Below are 15,636 nucleotides of genomic sequence, written 5' to 3' on the forward strand. Positions count from 1 at the left end.
GTCATTGTAAAGGAAACAGCACAATTATGTTTTCTGTCCTTATACATTTTCTTTTATAACCTGATAACTTGGCATTAAACGATATTAAAGTAGGAAAACAATGACAAATGCTGAACATGTTTAAGTTAAATAACCTTGATGTGATTGGGTATATACTTCTATTAAATATTTGGTTGCCAATTTTAACACCAGAGATGTATGACTGTGAGCACTTGAAATCTTTATCATAAATAAAGCATTAGTCTACTTTATGAAACGGAGGTCCATATATCTCTCTAGCAATCAGAGATTCAAGATTCTAGCATATGCTTCTCTCTGCCCAACTAATCTGAACAAACTATAGTTTTGTTGATAACTCTTCCAGACACAATGCCAGAAATCACTGATGCAAAGGCCTTTGCCCCTGTTGGATTTCCATCACTGTTAAAGTAAAACTACTGACATTATAATTATCCCCTTCTAACCAAATCAGAGCTCCATTGCTGGCCTCAGTATCTTGATGGCGCTCCTATATCCACCCAAGGTAAAGATCTCTCTCTGCCCATTGGACCTGGCAAACACTGCTGTCAACCAATCCCATTCCACAAGAGCCCTTCTAAGAGGCAAACACCTTCTGCCACTCTGCTGTGATTAAGAAGGTTGTTTGGACCCATTCCTAGAAAATGTGAGATTTTTTTTTTTTTCTTGTTCATATACTTATACCTGTCTAGGTCACTGTACCTGTGGTCACATAGAGCTATACCATCCTGCTGACTATATCAGACTTCATTCTTTGCAGAGAATATTCCCCTGTGTGCAACCTTGCTTTTTGCTTGGTACCTCACAACCACAGTCTATACGATATGTTTACACATATCCAAACTCCACCTGTGGACATAAGTCACAAATTTTCCCCTGCCAGACGTGTCTTAGAGTCCATGTTAACCAGGAAACCTAAGTGGATTTTAAGGATGGAGTGTTGCTTAACCCTATACACTAGCTACACATGCCATAGCTTGGGGCCAGTGGGATACTCTGCGACAAAAGAGAAAGTGTTCTTTTCCTTGGCTATTACAAATTAATGCTGTGTAATAATTATAAACTTGAGCAGAGATAAGAAATCTCATTTAGAACAATATTAATTTCTCAGGTTGATCATTAGTATGAACATTATCTTTATTCATGAATCTCTAATACCATATAGTCTTTCATTTATTTTAGAAGCATTTAAAAAAATTTTTAATGTTTTATTTATTTCTGAGAGAGAGAGAGAGAGAGAGAGCGAGTGCATGATCAGGAGAGGGTCAGAGAGAGAGGGAGACACAGAATCTCCCTCTGCAGCAGACTCCAGGCTCTGAGCCAGCTGTCAGCATAGAGCCCGATGCGGGGCTGGAGCCCACAACCGTGAGATCATGACCTGAGTTGATCACACGCTTAACCGACTGAGCCACCCAGGCCCCCCTAGAAGCTTTTAAAAAGATAGTAAATGTTATTTTTTTCTTAACATCAACAATACAGATGTATATTGCATTCATATCTATGTACACAGGAATTGTGGTAATTTAGAAAATATATATATAAATCCCAAGGGAAAATGTAAAATACCTTAGTTCCCTAATCCATATATAACCACAGGAAAAGATATCTCATTCTAAACTTGAGATGAAAAATTATAGAAACATAAAAAGATGTCATTCTTGATGAGGCAAAAAATTCAAATGAGCATTTAATTATAACTTTTATGACACCAAAATATCATCATCAGCACCATCATCAACAAACTCAGCAACAAAAAAAGAGCATGCTCTAAAAACCTCAGGCCACAAGAAATGCTATCAGAATTCAAGCTGAATTCAAAGCTTTTTTCCATGAAGATAATGAATCTAAAACTTAGGCAAGAGAAGAAGGAAATTAAAATTCATATGAGAAGCATTCTTTCACTGTTTCATATTACTTCATCTATAGAAAAGAGGTAAGTAAAAGACTAAACAGATAAGTTACAGAGTTTTGTTTTGTTTAAATCATCATATGACTAAGAAAGGCGAAAGTGGCTTAAGTCACTTCTACTTTATTGCACTATGTACCATATTAAAAATTTAGAAAGGGACACATCCATGCCTCATAGGCAACAAACACTTGTTTCAAAATGTAATATAATCCTGTAATTCTAAATTTTTTCCATTGAATAACCATCATTCAAATAAATTTGAAGTCATTATTAGAAAAATAATTCCATGAATTACAGGGTCTGATGTTCTTTAGCTTTATAATAACACTCCCCAGATAGTTCTAATTAGCTGGAATTACTAAGGATACTGATAATAAAGTGCTGTGAACTATTAAATTAATAGACCCTAGAAGACAAATGTAGACACAGCTTTTCATACTGCACAGGACGGCTCCATAGCTCACTCTTTCACCAATTTTCAGGAGCAGTAGATGTGAGCATGTATAAACTCTTCAAAATAAACCCCATATGTTGGTAATATTTAGGAAAATCCTTTTATTTTCATCTGCAATATGCGTTTCATGTAATGAAATTGCTGTAATATTATATTACATGACATTAGTCAAACTGGGATTAGAAGCAAAGTCTGGTTTCCTCTTATTGCAGTCTACCTAGACACTCAAAAAAAATCCTGTTCCATATATGAGCAATTTGGACCACAGTTTATGGCATTTTTTTATCTTAAAGGTAAATAACCTATTAATCATTTGTTCAATTCATACACAAATTTACACAGAATGAGGATTAGACTTTAAGTCCCTGGGTTTCTAATTTACTGTTTTCTGAATGCGATGTCACACACAAAGTAAATGTTTCTGGCCGATGTGCAGAACTTTGCATATAACTGATCAAAAAACAAAGATATTTTGATCAGGTGTTTAGACTACCGGTGTATTAGGTCTCTTGATCTCAAGAAAAAACAAAAGCAACAGGACAGCCCTCTCTATCAGTGTTTTAGAAAAACAAGAGTTACATATTAGAAACAATTAGACACTGTTAAACAAGAATTGTTTAAATGCTCCATTACATTTTTCCAGCTGCATTACAGAATTGTTTTTAAGGAAGCAATCGATGTGATGTGGAACAGTTATAAAAGGCTCTTTGAAAAAGCACAATGAATTCACAAAAGAGGACATGCTTCAAGGAATTGTCCTGTGCAAGGAGCCACCTGCTCCTTTTGAGCATGTATGGGTCTCAATACAGTTGAATCTAAAACAAAGAGAAGCCCACCAACTCCCATAAGAAAGTCCCTTTGTTAGGGCTCCTGGGTGGCTCAGTCCATGAAACATCAGGCTCTTTGTTCTGGCTCAGGTCATGATACCAGAGTTTGTGAGTTTGAGCCCTGCATCAACAGCTGACAGTGCAGAGCCTGCTTGGGATTCTTGGTCTCTCTCTCTCTCTCCCACTTGCTTTCTTTCGTTCTCTCTCAAAATAAATAAATAAACATTAAAAACTAGAGAAGAAAGTGCTGTGTGTTGTGAGCAAAGTCTTCCCTCTTAGGGTGCTTGCCACAACTTACCCACAGAGAATCACCCCGACTTCTAGACTCTGCCTTCCTTAACACCTCCTATTAATTCACCCTCAGGTTCAAGCCATTGCCAGTTTCCAAAGAAGGCAAACACCTCCTGAAAAGCTCCACACCCAGCCTCCTGGGGCTTCATTTCTGATGGGAGCTAGAGCCTGGAATGAAGTTAGACATCCAGACCTGAGCATGAGGTGCTCAGGCATGACGACTGGCACCAAGCATACATCCAGGCTTCTTCATGGCCAGCTAAATCACGGAAGCTAATGCTAAGGTGACCCAGGTGGCCTGTACCACTTTAGTGGTACATTCTCCCCTCAGCCCCGCCGTGATGTTTTTCTGACCCTGTGCCTGAGAATTTCCATTTCCTAGGTTCTGAGGGCTCACTTCCTTCTCCACTCTACCCACTACCTTCTGTCAGCTGAGAGACTGCCTAGCACATGACAGCTTTCTTCCTTGAAGATGGATCTTATACTAAAGTTGTCAAGTCTCTTCATACAAGTCTTGTCACCTGCTCAGACCCTGAATGTCAAGGCCCCCTTTAAATACTCTTCTTGCCTACTCTAATATCCTGATACTGACAGCTTTCAGAACTGGGAATTCTGGATTAGGGGAGTTTTGCTCTACTGAACACTCATGCTGAGACTCTTTGGTGGCCATAGGGTCTGTGGCCAAGCCATCTTCTTTAGTCCTTGCTCTACCTTGGTGAGTAGGATTCTGTTCAGCTTACTTGTCCACATTTGGGGTCTGTACTTGAGGGCTCGCCATGTCTTACATCCAGGTCAGCTTTACTCATCCCAAATTGGTCACTTATCTTTGATACATGCATCCATCACTGGGCCGCTGAGTCAGTACCCCAGAATATCAAGACATCTGCTTCATCTCAAGACACTCATACACATTTTAGCTATTTCACCAACAAATACAAAGGCAGGCTGGTTCTTAGTCCCAATGTAGTGAAGTAGATATGTTTAAAAAAACCTGCTTCAAGAAGTATAATAAAAAATTAATAGAAATTATGGCTCCTGACCTTCTGTTCCCAGCAATCATCTAGCTAGTTGGATGTCTGTGAATTCCTGGAAGATCTACTCTTGGAACTTTATCCCTAAATGATAGTCTTTCTTCCAATCAGCTTCCTGCCTAATATGGAACGTGACAGGCATATCCTGGCTGGATTCTCCCAGCACTTTTTCTCCAGCATTCAGTAGGTCTTCTGAAATCACCAATTTCAAGGACAACCATCATTTCTCCCTCCTGACTTCTAGAAGGCTGCATTAGTCCTGTATACTCTAATGTTTAGATGGCCATCTAGGAGGCCTGAAATGTCAATCTCGAAGTCTTTTGGGTCAGTTCTTTCACACTTTGGCATTGCTTCTTGAAATACACACTTACGGCTTCCTTATGCATTTGGGGGTACTTTACAATAATTGAATGGCTCCTGGATGGGCCTCATTGTGTCAGTTGAGAAAAATAGATATAAAATATGAACAATTCTATTATACCAGTAAATATATGACCTGTGGCAGGATAAGTCACTCTGATATAACCTTGTGATGTTCTTCCAGTATTTTGTCCCCACTTCAAATTCCAAGAAAAGAGCCACCGGCCTCTTTGTGCTTCCTTGCCTGGGGTGGGGAATGTGAGGGGGTTGTAACACTGGGCAGAAAGCAGAAATTGCTATCAGTGAGCCAGAGAAGAGAGTATGTGTGTGTGCACGTGCACACGTGTGTGTAGGTGTGCGTGTGTGTGTGTGTGTGTATATGTGTGTGTGTTGGGGGATAGATAGCGTTAGTGAGGGTAGTTAGAGAGAGGAAAAGATTCTATAAATTAAGAGTGGGCCCGAAGTCCAGGGATCCCCAAACCATCAGAAGCCTGTGGTTGAGTTTACTGACTCCTTCTTTAAAAAAGCCAAACAGTCTAAATTATCACACTGTGATATCAACATTCATACAGCAGCAAGAGATTGTTGTTTCACTTCTAAGAAACAGCACAAGGTAAATGGATGACAGCAAAGCTCTTCTTTTACATTAACATTGAGATAATTACATCTTAAAAAGAGTTGTGTCTCTATTTATAGATTTATATTAACATTCACATAAACTACTCTATTTGCTGCTGAGTATTTTGCCATTTGAATATGTTGAGAAATACAGGTCTGTTGGCTCTTCATAAACATTAGGCACTAAATAAATGTTAAACTCAATATGTATCAATGATAGGAATTGCATATATATATTTGGAAGGCAAAAGCAAATTTTATATATCTGTCCCTACTTTTCAAACATGCTAAAACTAATTTTTTCTAAAGAATAGTATCTTCCAAACCATTTTTCTTCTACATAAACTTCATTAATAGTATTCTTTTTAGATTTAAATTACTTTCTAACCTCATTACTTGTCCTGCATAAACTCTCAAAAATCTGCCAATTCAATTGAAGCACTCAAGCATCCCTTTATGTCTGAAGGATCAGGAAGTCTTAAGAGAAACAATAAGTGGCTTTGTCAGGTAGTGAATAAGGAAGAAATGTCAGCAGTAAGGAATAAACCGTGTTCAATTTTAACATGTAAAAGAACATTTCTTCAACTTCCACTTGATTTAAAATCCAATCACTAGAATGAAGGTCTTTAGAAATTAAGATGTCTCTTCTAGAAGATCAGTATCCTAGAAGGCAGCAATACTGGAAGTAATTGATCTTTTAACCCTAGGGAAATTCAAATCAAAACAAATGAGACAAAAAGAATCCAGTAATGTGTAGGTTCCATGCAGAGGCTTTAAGTCAGTTTTCAGCCTTCAGACTACTGACATTTAGGGCCAGATTATTCAATTCTCTGTTGTTGTGGTCTAACCTGTGTATTAAAAGATGTTTAGCAGTATCCTTGGGACCTACCCACCAAATGCCAGTTGCTCCTCTCTTCTCTCCCCAAACCCTGTGACACTCAACAATATTTCTAATACTCTCAAATGTCCCTCAAGGCAAAATTTCCACCCCTAAAGCCATTGTTTCATCTCATTCCCTTCTAGCTAGTTTCTCAGTGTCATTTCCTTCATGCAGCTGTTTATTGAACAAGAAAGGATTTAATTTTTAATATTTAGAAAAATAAAAAGTTGCAAAGGCTGAACAATGTATTTATACTGGTATCTACAACTAATGCCATGAATTTTTAGGGGGTTTCTTTCAATGAAGAGAGAGTGTATTTTGGTGGTTAAAAGAATGTTGGGGCTTTAAGATCACTGAGGTCAGGCAACCTAAATAAAAATTTCATTTTTAACATTTAGAAGCTGTGTGACTTTGATTAAGTTAAATTCTGGACACCTCTAGTCTTCATATTAAAAAGGCAGATAACAATATCTCTACTTTACTATAGAAATCAAATGGGATAACACCCTAAAGGGCAGGCCACATATTAGATAATTAATCTATTATCTTATTCTTATAACCATGAAAATATAAAAATATTATGTGTATGTTCTTTTTTTCCTCAAAATAGCATATTTTTTTTTCTCCTAGCTTAATAATTAAACTAGAACTATAGTATTTGGATCATACTCTAGATCCCTAAAAAGTGAAATTCACATTTATTTCAGTTTGCTTTCATAATGAAATAAGGGAATAGAGTAAGCATAAATATAATAGTTATTTCATCTTCTATCCTTAAGATTCTGGCTATATTCTTTTCAAACATAATAAGTTTGAAGGGGGGACACAATTGACATAATTTAACTGCATTAAAAATTGGACTGTTATTTCTTACAAAACCATCCTGAAACCCATTCATACTAAGCACTTCTCTAAAGCCAATAAATGCATATTATTGATACTAAGTAGGCATGCAGTGTGATATATTACTCAATATTATACCCCAATAGGAATCACCTACAGCACACTATTTTGTATACAACAACTGAAACTGAGGATCCTCTGATGAGAAACTCAGAAACCATGATTCCTGTCCTTAAGAAGCTAACACTTACAAAAATGAAACTCTAATAAAAGCATATGAAGTATCTGAAAATAATCAAAGTAGAAACAATATCGAGAACTCAGTCATATTTTCCAGGATGCATGATCTCCTCACTTTGCTAAAACATTCCTCTTTTCTATCTCCAGGTAACATGTTCCAGAAACCCTTCGCTCTCTTGTAGAACCTTATAGACCCAATCAAATCATTCCCCACTTCCAGGAATAAAAAATGATGGTATAGTATGGTTCATCCCTCAGCCAGATTGAAATACTGCCAGATATTTTCCAAGATATCAGGTGTCAGCTTCAATGTTAGGTCTACAGGATACTCCTCCCTGACCTTGCCAACCAGACTAGATTAGCTCCTTTTGCAGTAAGATTCCTTTCACCCTATACTTTTGCTGTGCTCATTTTCTAAAAATAGTAAATGCTAATGTTTAGAAAAATCTGTCTCCAAAGCATAAGGTTATGTCCAATTTATGAGCCAGCATTTCCAGGTATAGGATTATCAACATCTCATCTGTTCCACAGTTTAGCCAGGCTGCTGCCCTAATCCAGCATTACTGCCCACAGTTCTGGTTTAAGGAGATACACTTACCAATCTACATAGATAACAAATAATTGAACAATCAGTCCACTTATGAATAAATCAAAACTTTGGCAAGTAGCAAAAATGACAGACTAGTTATCTACTAGGCCTATCTAATTTAGAAAATTCTCTATTTTGCTATTGAAAAATGAAATTTATATTTATTATCGCTTATATTTAATTTAATTATATTTTAGAAGGAAAAAAGGTAACATTGCTGAAAATTCTTGTGATTTCCTTGATCTTGAAGGCTTCTATAATCTCCAGTATAGTTCATTATTAGTAATAACACATGCTTGCTTAGTTAGTTATCTTGTCAGAGACTTCATTTACTTTCCTACGTCATATTCAGTTCAATAAACATTTCTTCAAAGTCCAAATATGAGTAAGAAACTGCTCAAGGTGCCTGGCTATAAAACCCAGAGATAATAGGTCATTTTAATAATATTAGTAAAATGTACAGGGGAAAAAATGTCTGCAGCCAATCCTGAAGTTCAGTGAAGGATTCCTGGGGAGATGAACATGGAGTAAGCCTTAAAAGATAAGAATTTTTAAAAATAAGATAAGAAGGATTTTCAGGAATGTGATCAAGGCTGTGGAACAGCATGGTGTTTAACTGTAACTAAAGACAATTTAGAATTAGGAGAGCCTAAGTGTGAGGAGTGAGAGTCCCAGAACAAAGAGGTCTGAGAGCCATTCATGGGCTTGTTCATTAACACATCAAAGCAGCATGGTTTCCAGATGTGTATCATTTTGAGAGAGAACTTTTCTAATTAGGCCACGGATGGCCAGACAGATCTCAACAAGGTAAAGGAAGAGAAAAAAACAGCTACTCTTTGACATTATCATTTGATTAATAACGTTGGGCCATCCTGTACAATAGTTTGGAGAAGTCCCATTATAGGGAAGTGCAATGAAAAGCCTGTAGTTGTAATATTTCACCTCAGCTCTTGTAATCAACCAGACTAGCAAATAGATGCTGCAATTACTTATTCATGTGAAAACTATTATTCACTTCATTAGATCAATGTTTTCTTGTTCCAAGGTTTTCCTACGGTTTTGCTTTCCACTCTTCGCTTCTAGCTCACAGAGGAATAATTTGCTTGATCTTCCTAAGTAAATAAGATATTCTCCCCAATCAGTCAAAGCAAAGAGATCCCTGGACCCAGGGGGGTACACGTATACACTATCACTTGCATGCGTGGATACAAAGACAGTGCAACCTCAGATTCTGATTTCTAACCATTATCCCGGTTGTTAGAACAGTATACTTAACAGTACTCAGGGGAATGAGTAAGCTTGATGTTTAATGCAAACCAGCTTATTGAAAAACAGGATCACTTCATATTATATTACAAAGCAATAAAATAAAAAAGGAGGCCTAAGGGAGATATTTAATGTATATTCACAGAATTTATCTCATAGGGGGTCGGTTGTGTAATTACTAAGGTAAGTGGAACAGGATTTCCAGCAAAACTATGTAGACTATGAAATATATCTGTGTAAAACTTGAATACAGATCATATTAAAAGTAGGCTTCAGGGGCGCCTGGGTGGCTTAGTCAGTTAAGTGTCCGACTTCGGCTCAGGTCATGATGTCACAGTTCGTGGGTTCGAGCCCCACATGGGGCTCTGTGCTGACAGCTAGCTCAGAGCCTGGAGCCTGCTTCGGATTCTGTGTCTCCCTCTCTCTCTGACCCTCCCCTGAGCACACTGTCTCTCCCTCCTTCAGAAATAAAACATTAAAAAATTTTAAAAGTAGGCTTCAAAGAAGAGTAAAATCCACATTCTGATTAAATAATTCTATACATGTATACTTTTGATAGGTAGCATACATATTTTTTTTTTAAATACTTTATTTATTTCTAGGAGAGAGAGAGAGACAGCGTGAGTAGGGGAGGGTCAGAGAGAGAGGGAGTCACAAACTGAAACAGGCTCCAGGCTCTGAGCTGGCAGTCTGCACAGAGCCCGACGCGGGGCTTGAACCCACGAACCGCGAGATCATGACCTAAGCGAAAGTCGGACGCTTAACCGACTAAGCCACCCAGGCGCCCCAACATACATATTTTTTATAATTAAATGAACATTTAATTTAAACTACATGAATAAATACATATAATGTGCACATTTCAAAGTTAGAATAATAAAAAAAAAAGTTAGAATACTAGACCTTATTTAGATTCAGAAGGCATCATATGATTATACATAGGGCTCCTGATCAACTGTGATCTACATAGGTCTTATTCACAAACGTAAGTTTTAAATAAGCAAAACACTCAATATTTCTAGAATTAGATTAAGTAATGTTCAAACTGAAAATTCATTTAGACAGACTAAAAAGTTTAAAATCATCTAGCCAACATGTTTCTAGTATATAATACTTTTTAATGAACTGTTGGGTTGACTTGACATAATAAAAGTGAGTAGGTTTTCAACCACACTGATCTTCTTAGACTACTTTTAAAGAAGAATCTTTAACTTTTTCATTACACTTATAATAGAGCTAATGCTGTGGACTAAATGCTTGTGTTCCCCTAAATTTCACATGTTGGAGTTCTAAATCCTCCAGTATAATGGAATTTGGAGACTGGGCTTTCCAGAGTTTATTGCATTTGAATAAGGTCATGAAGGTGGATTCTAATGATTATACTGGTGTCCCTAAGGGACCAGATACATTTAATTATGCAATTGGAAGCCAGCTCCAGTGGTTCCTGCCCAGTTAAAGCTGAAATTCTAATAAAGCTCTCAAATGAGCTTCAATGAACTCTCAAATTCTCAGAAAGCTCTGATCTGTGATCTTTTTTTTACCTGCTTTCTCTTTCTTAGTCCTCAATAAAAAAAAAAAAAAAAAAAAAAATCTAACATGTAGAGTTCTGTTGATCTTTATCTCATGATTGTCTTAGGAACCAATGAAAAGACAGTTTCTGCAAAATAAGAAACAGTAAAGACCCAATTACCCCCAGGCCTTTTTTATTTTTCTTTTTTTAAAGTAGGCTTCATGCTCAGTGTGGAGGCCAATATGGGGCTTGAACTCAAGACCCTGAGATCAAGACCTGAGCATACATCAAGAGTTGGATGCTTAACCAACTGAGCCACCCAGGCATATCCAGGCCATTTTGGTTTTTACATCAAATACTAACTAAAAAGTACTCCAGAATTGGGATAGGAAATAAAAACTCAATGAAATAGAAGGCTTCAATCCTCAATTTTTAATCTACATGAGGAAATAAACCTTAAGTATATGAAATGACTAGAAAATAAATCTCTAGTTCTCTGAGTGGTAAGTGGTAGAGTGTTAGTAGAGGTACTGTAACTATTCACAAGAGGAAAAGATAAGTGTTATTAAGGCCATATTAGTATTGTGTGGCATATGGTAGACTATAGTTCTGTCCAGACATAGCAAAGCATGAGAAACACAAAAACCCAGTTCCATATATCAAATGACTTGTTTGCCGGTTAAAGTCAGACCCTTAAAATCACATAAACATTGGATTTCTCTATTTCAATTAATTTCTTTTAGACAAGAAAAATCTCAAGAAAACAGATGATGTTAAATGCAATCCTTTTCCCCAGTGTTCTCTCTGATGTGTTCTAAAAGGTGCCTTATATAATGTAGCAGGAATGTGGCTGTGTTTTTAATACAACTACAACAGTCCTCTTTATATAGTTTTCTATGTCACTATTCTTTAGGGTGTTTTATAGGAAGAGAAATAATTCAATCAATACTCCCCTCTTATAAATGTTTCTAGAACAATGGATTTTATATGAAACTTCATTTACTTAAACTTATATTGGACAAGTATACCAAAGTACACATATTTCTGAATCTTGGAGAAGAATGCTATCTCTCCTCTGTTAAAAGGATTACTCTAAAATATTTTTAATACATTAATAACAACTAATGTTTGTTGATAGCTAATTATGTACTAGTTGTTCTTTTAGTTGCTTTACCAAAATTATTTAATTTAACCCTCATAACAACCCTATGAGGTAAAGGTTAAGCATCTTGCTCAAGGTCATAGGAAGCAGTGGATCCCAGACATGAATCTGGGAGTGTGATTTTAGAGCTCATATTTCATCACTACTTTCTATACCCCAATTATCTTGACAGCATCATTACAATGATAAGCTGCTCATCTGAAAGTGCACAGGGATCCAGTTCTTCTTGTGCTGGGACTGTACATGTATTTTTCTAATCTTAGATGCATGCAGGTTTCCATAAACATATATACCAAATCAAACTTGAGTTTACAGATTTGAAGGGGAAGAATTTCAATGTTTTTAAGTAAGCTTTAAAAAAATGCCCAGAGGGAATCATGCAGCTAAGATCTGCACAACATTTATAACATTTAAGCAGATGAGAATTAGGGACTATAAGACTTTAAAATTCATACTGGCAGGAAGCTGCAAGCAGTGATGATAAAAGAAAACAAAATGATGCAAATTTAAGTGGATTAAATAGAGAGAAAAATCAGTGGTGGTGGTGGGGGGAATCTTTAATCAAGCCAAAGTGCTGAAGACAATAGAGGTTGATGATGTAGAAATGGTTAATAGCTTTATATCTACTGAGATCAGCCCTATTCAGGTGACTTTTTTTCAGTTTTTCTAGTTCTTGATAACTTTACTCTGGTAAGCCAAGAATATGTAGTCTGGTAGGACTGAGATGAACTCCACATAAAGAATTTTATCTAAATAGGCTCAAAATTTGAGAGCTAGAAAGGAGTTTAGATATCATCCAACCCCATCAGGAAATACATGAGACTGAAAGAGGTTAATTAAGCTTTCTCAAGGTCACTCTAAAGTTGATTAATGTAAGCTTGAGTAAGATAGTTATGTAGTGGCAGAGTGCATAGTGAAATTAAAAAAAAATCTAACATGCAGTGTTACATAAAGGAAAAGACTACAGGAAAAAAAATCTCTTTAATATTGCCTTTAAGTCTTTTTGAAAATCAGCAGCAAAGAGATTATAAAAGATGGCAAATTATAATGAGCATTAAAATACTTTTACAGAAAAATGTTCCTTATATATTTTCTAAACTCTGATGATTTCTGAATGTTCTCAACATATCTGGAGATGAAGCCAACCACAGAGTTGTTCTTCTCAACTTCTCACCCCCTGGGAAAGACGTAAAATATAAAATATAGGCAATTCAGAATTTTGGGCATCCAGAGAAATGCTATTTTGCTTCCTTCACACAGTACCTGAGGAGAAAGGATATATGGCCTGCAGACATCAAGAACACTAAACTGTTTAAAAAACAAAAGAAAATGAAAATTAAGATTAACAAAGCACACTGCATGAGGAAAATTAAAATGCAAAGATGAGAACAGTTTTAGGTGAGAGGGAATACAATGCCCTGAATGAGTCTGCACTCTAGATTGTGGACTGAAGCATAAAGCCCCTAGTGGAAAGGAATGGGAGATTGAGATTTGGCTGTGATAAGGGAAAGAAAAGTAAGGGGACAAAAAAACAGAAGGTAGAAGAGATGGACTTCAATGCACGTGAAATAGGGAACCACTGAAATCAGTAGTGTGATGTAAGCGTGATTTGTGAGAAGTGGCAACCTGATAGTAAGTGGATTACTGAAGTGAGGCTGAAGTGTGGGAGACTACTTCACAGGGGAAACAAAGCTCCAGCTGGGTGCTCATCTGTGAGAGAATAGGTGACTGGCTTGTAGTAAACGATTCAGAACTTGATAATGAGATTCTGTTCCACTCAGCCAATTTGTAGGAAAAAAAAATATTTTCAGATTCTCCACCATCTTTGATGGAAAAAAAAAAAAAAAAACCAATGTTTAGAGACTATGTCTTCATGAAATTCAGGTTTCCCATTATCTAGGTAGTTTAACCAGTAATCATATTTTTATCAATCAAATCTCCTCTAACACAAAAATTCACATTCTTTGATATAAACATATAGATATAAACATATGGGCAAACTATAACATGGCATTAAACGAAGATTCTTGCAATCATATCCTACATTTTCCACGTAGGGCCTCAAGTGATTATGCTTTTGCTTTAATAATCTTCCTAATTTGTAGACTTGGATTACTCTTTTGGTCTGGTGGATTATAATGTGGTCACAAACTTTTATATAGCATATGGCTTCCTTAGATCTCACAATACTTTGCTTAGGATTCATTTAAAATCAATTTAATGTTTATTTCATATTCAATTTGTTAGCCTTTTTACCTTCAATTTGGTCACAAAGACCATATCAACAATTACAGCAATATAGCACGACAAGTACAGTATGCTATACTAATTTCCAAATTAAATGTATTTAAAATATAATAGGTTATTAAATTCTTATGACTCAGATTTAAACAACTGTGCAATTGGAAGAACCTGTGGATGTTAACCTGATAATACAATGGTTTATGTGTACCATTTATTTATAGCTTACTACTTGCCAGGCCTAGTGGTATAGGTCTTATATTCATTACCTCACTTAATTCTTCAAATAACTCTGTGAGGTACTACATATTAGTCTTCATATTTTATAGGTAAGTAAACTGAATTATCATTTACCAAGTAATATGTATACACAACATGCTGAGCACTTTGAGTGTTTCGTGACTAATCTTAACAAAACAAACAACAAAACAGAGGTAGGCTGTATCTTTATCCTTCTTCACTGAGATGAAGAGGATTTAAGTAACTTGCATAGTTTTTAAGTGGCAAGACCTAGCTCAGAGAATTTCAGTAGCTTTCTGAATATACAACAGAGCATAGATTTAGAAAGACGTACACTGACTTAGAAGCTCTTGTCTCAAACATTATAGCAATTGTCACTTAATCTGACTCTTGCCTCTAGATGGACAATTTTCTGAATATCCAGAACAGGGTTAAAACTCCACTATAAATTTACACAAGAGATGTTACAACTTCCTATAACTATATTCAATTATATCAAAGCCACAATTTTAGCCAGAGTTTATACCCACACATGCTAAGTTTTTGCTGTTAGGATTAAACATCCTGAAGCCATTTTCTTTCATATTAGAGAGACTTTGACCTCTTTCTCTGTCCTCCTACCAAAACTGTGATTTAGATGAAGGTTCTAAAACAAGGTTATGTTTAGAAGGGCTTAAGGCAAAAGCAAAATTTTTATAAATGTCTCAAAACAAAACTACCAAAGCATTCTTGTAAGACATGACACACTTGTAACTTGTCTACTCGACAATGATACTGCAAATATGTACAAAGCGTCTATTAAATGGTTAGTATTTTGAATACCATGGATATAAATAGTTTCTTAACTTTAGAAAATCAATACTGAGATGGGAGAAGAAGGGTATAATGGAATACACACATGCAACTATCTATAAAACAGTCTGTATAATAGCAAACTAGTTAAGAGGAAAGACTGAAAGTGAATTCTTAAGTTGAACAATGAATGACCCAAAGCCACTTTACTATCTGGATAAGACTATGAAGCTTACCTAAACTGTATTTCAGATTTCTCATCTATGAAATGGGGGTAAGAGTAGTCACTTTATAAGGTGATATTGAGAACTAGCCAAGATAATGCTTGTGCCTGACAGTAACTAGCTAATATGTTTTACTTATTA

At 36.1% G+C, this 15,636-nt stretch overlaps 1 protein-coding gene across 2 annotated transcripts in view; it reads right to left on the minus strand.

The window, feature by feature from the left end:
• The window catches only part of NKAIN2 (sodium/potassium transporting ATPase interacting 2), a 981,342-nt gene that overhangs the window by 659,038 nt on the left and 306,668 nt on the right, over positions 1 to 15,636 (minus strand). The window lies entirely within an intron of this gene.

Source organism: Hyaena hyaena, unplaced genomic scaffold, assembly GCF_003009895.1.
Source record: "Hyaena hyaena isolate Hyena2069 unplaced genomic scaffold, ASM300989v1 scaffold_561, whole genome shotgun sequence".
Classification (NCBI taxonomy): Eukaryota; Metazoa; Chordata; class Mammalia; order Carnivora; family Hyaenidae; genus Hyaena; species Hyaena hyaena.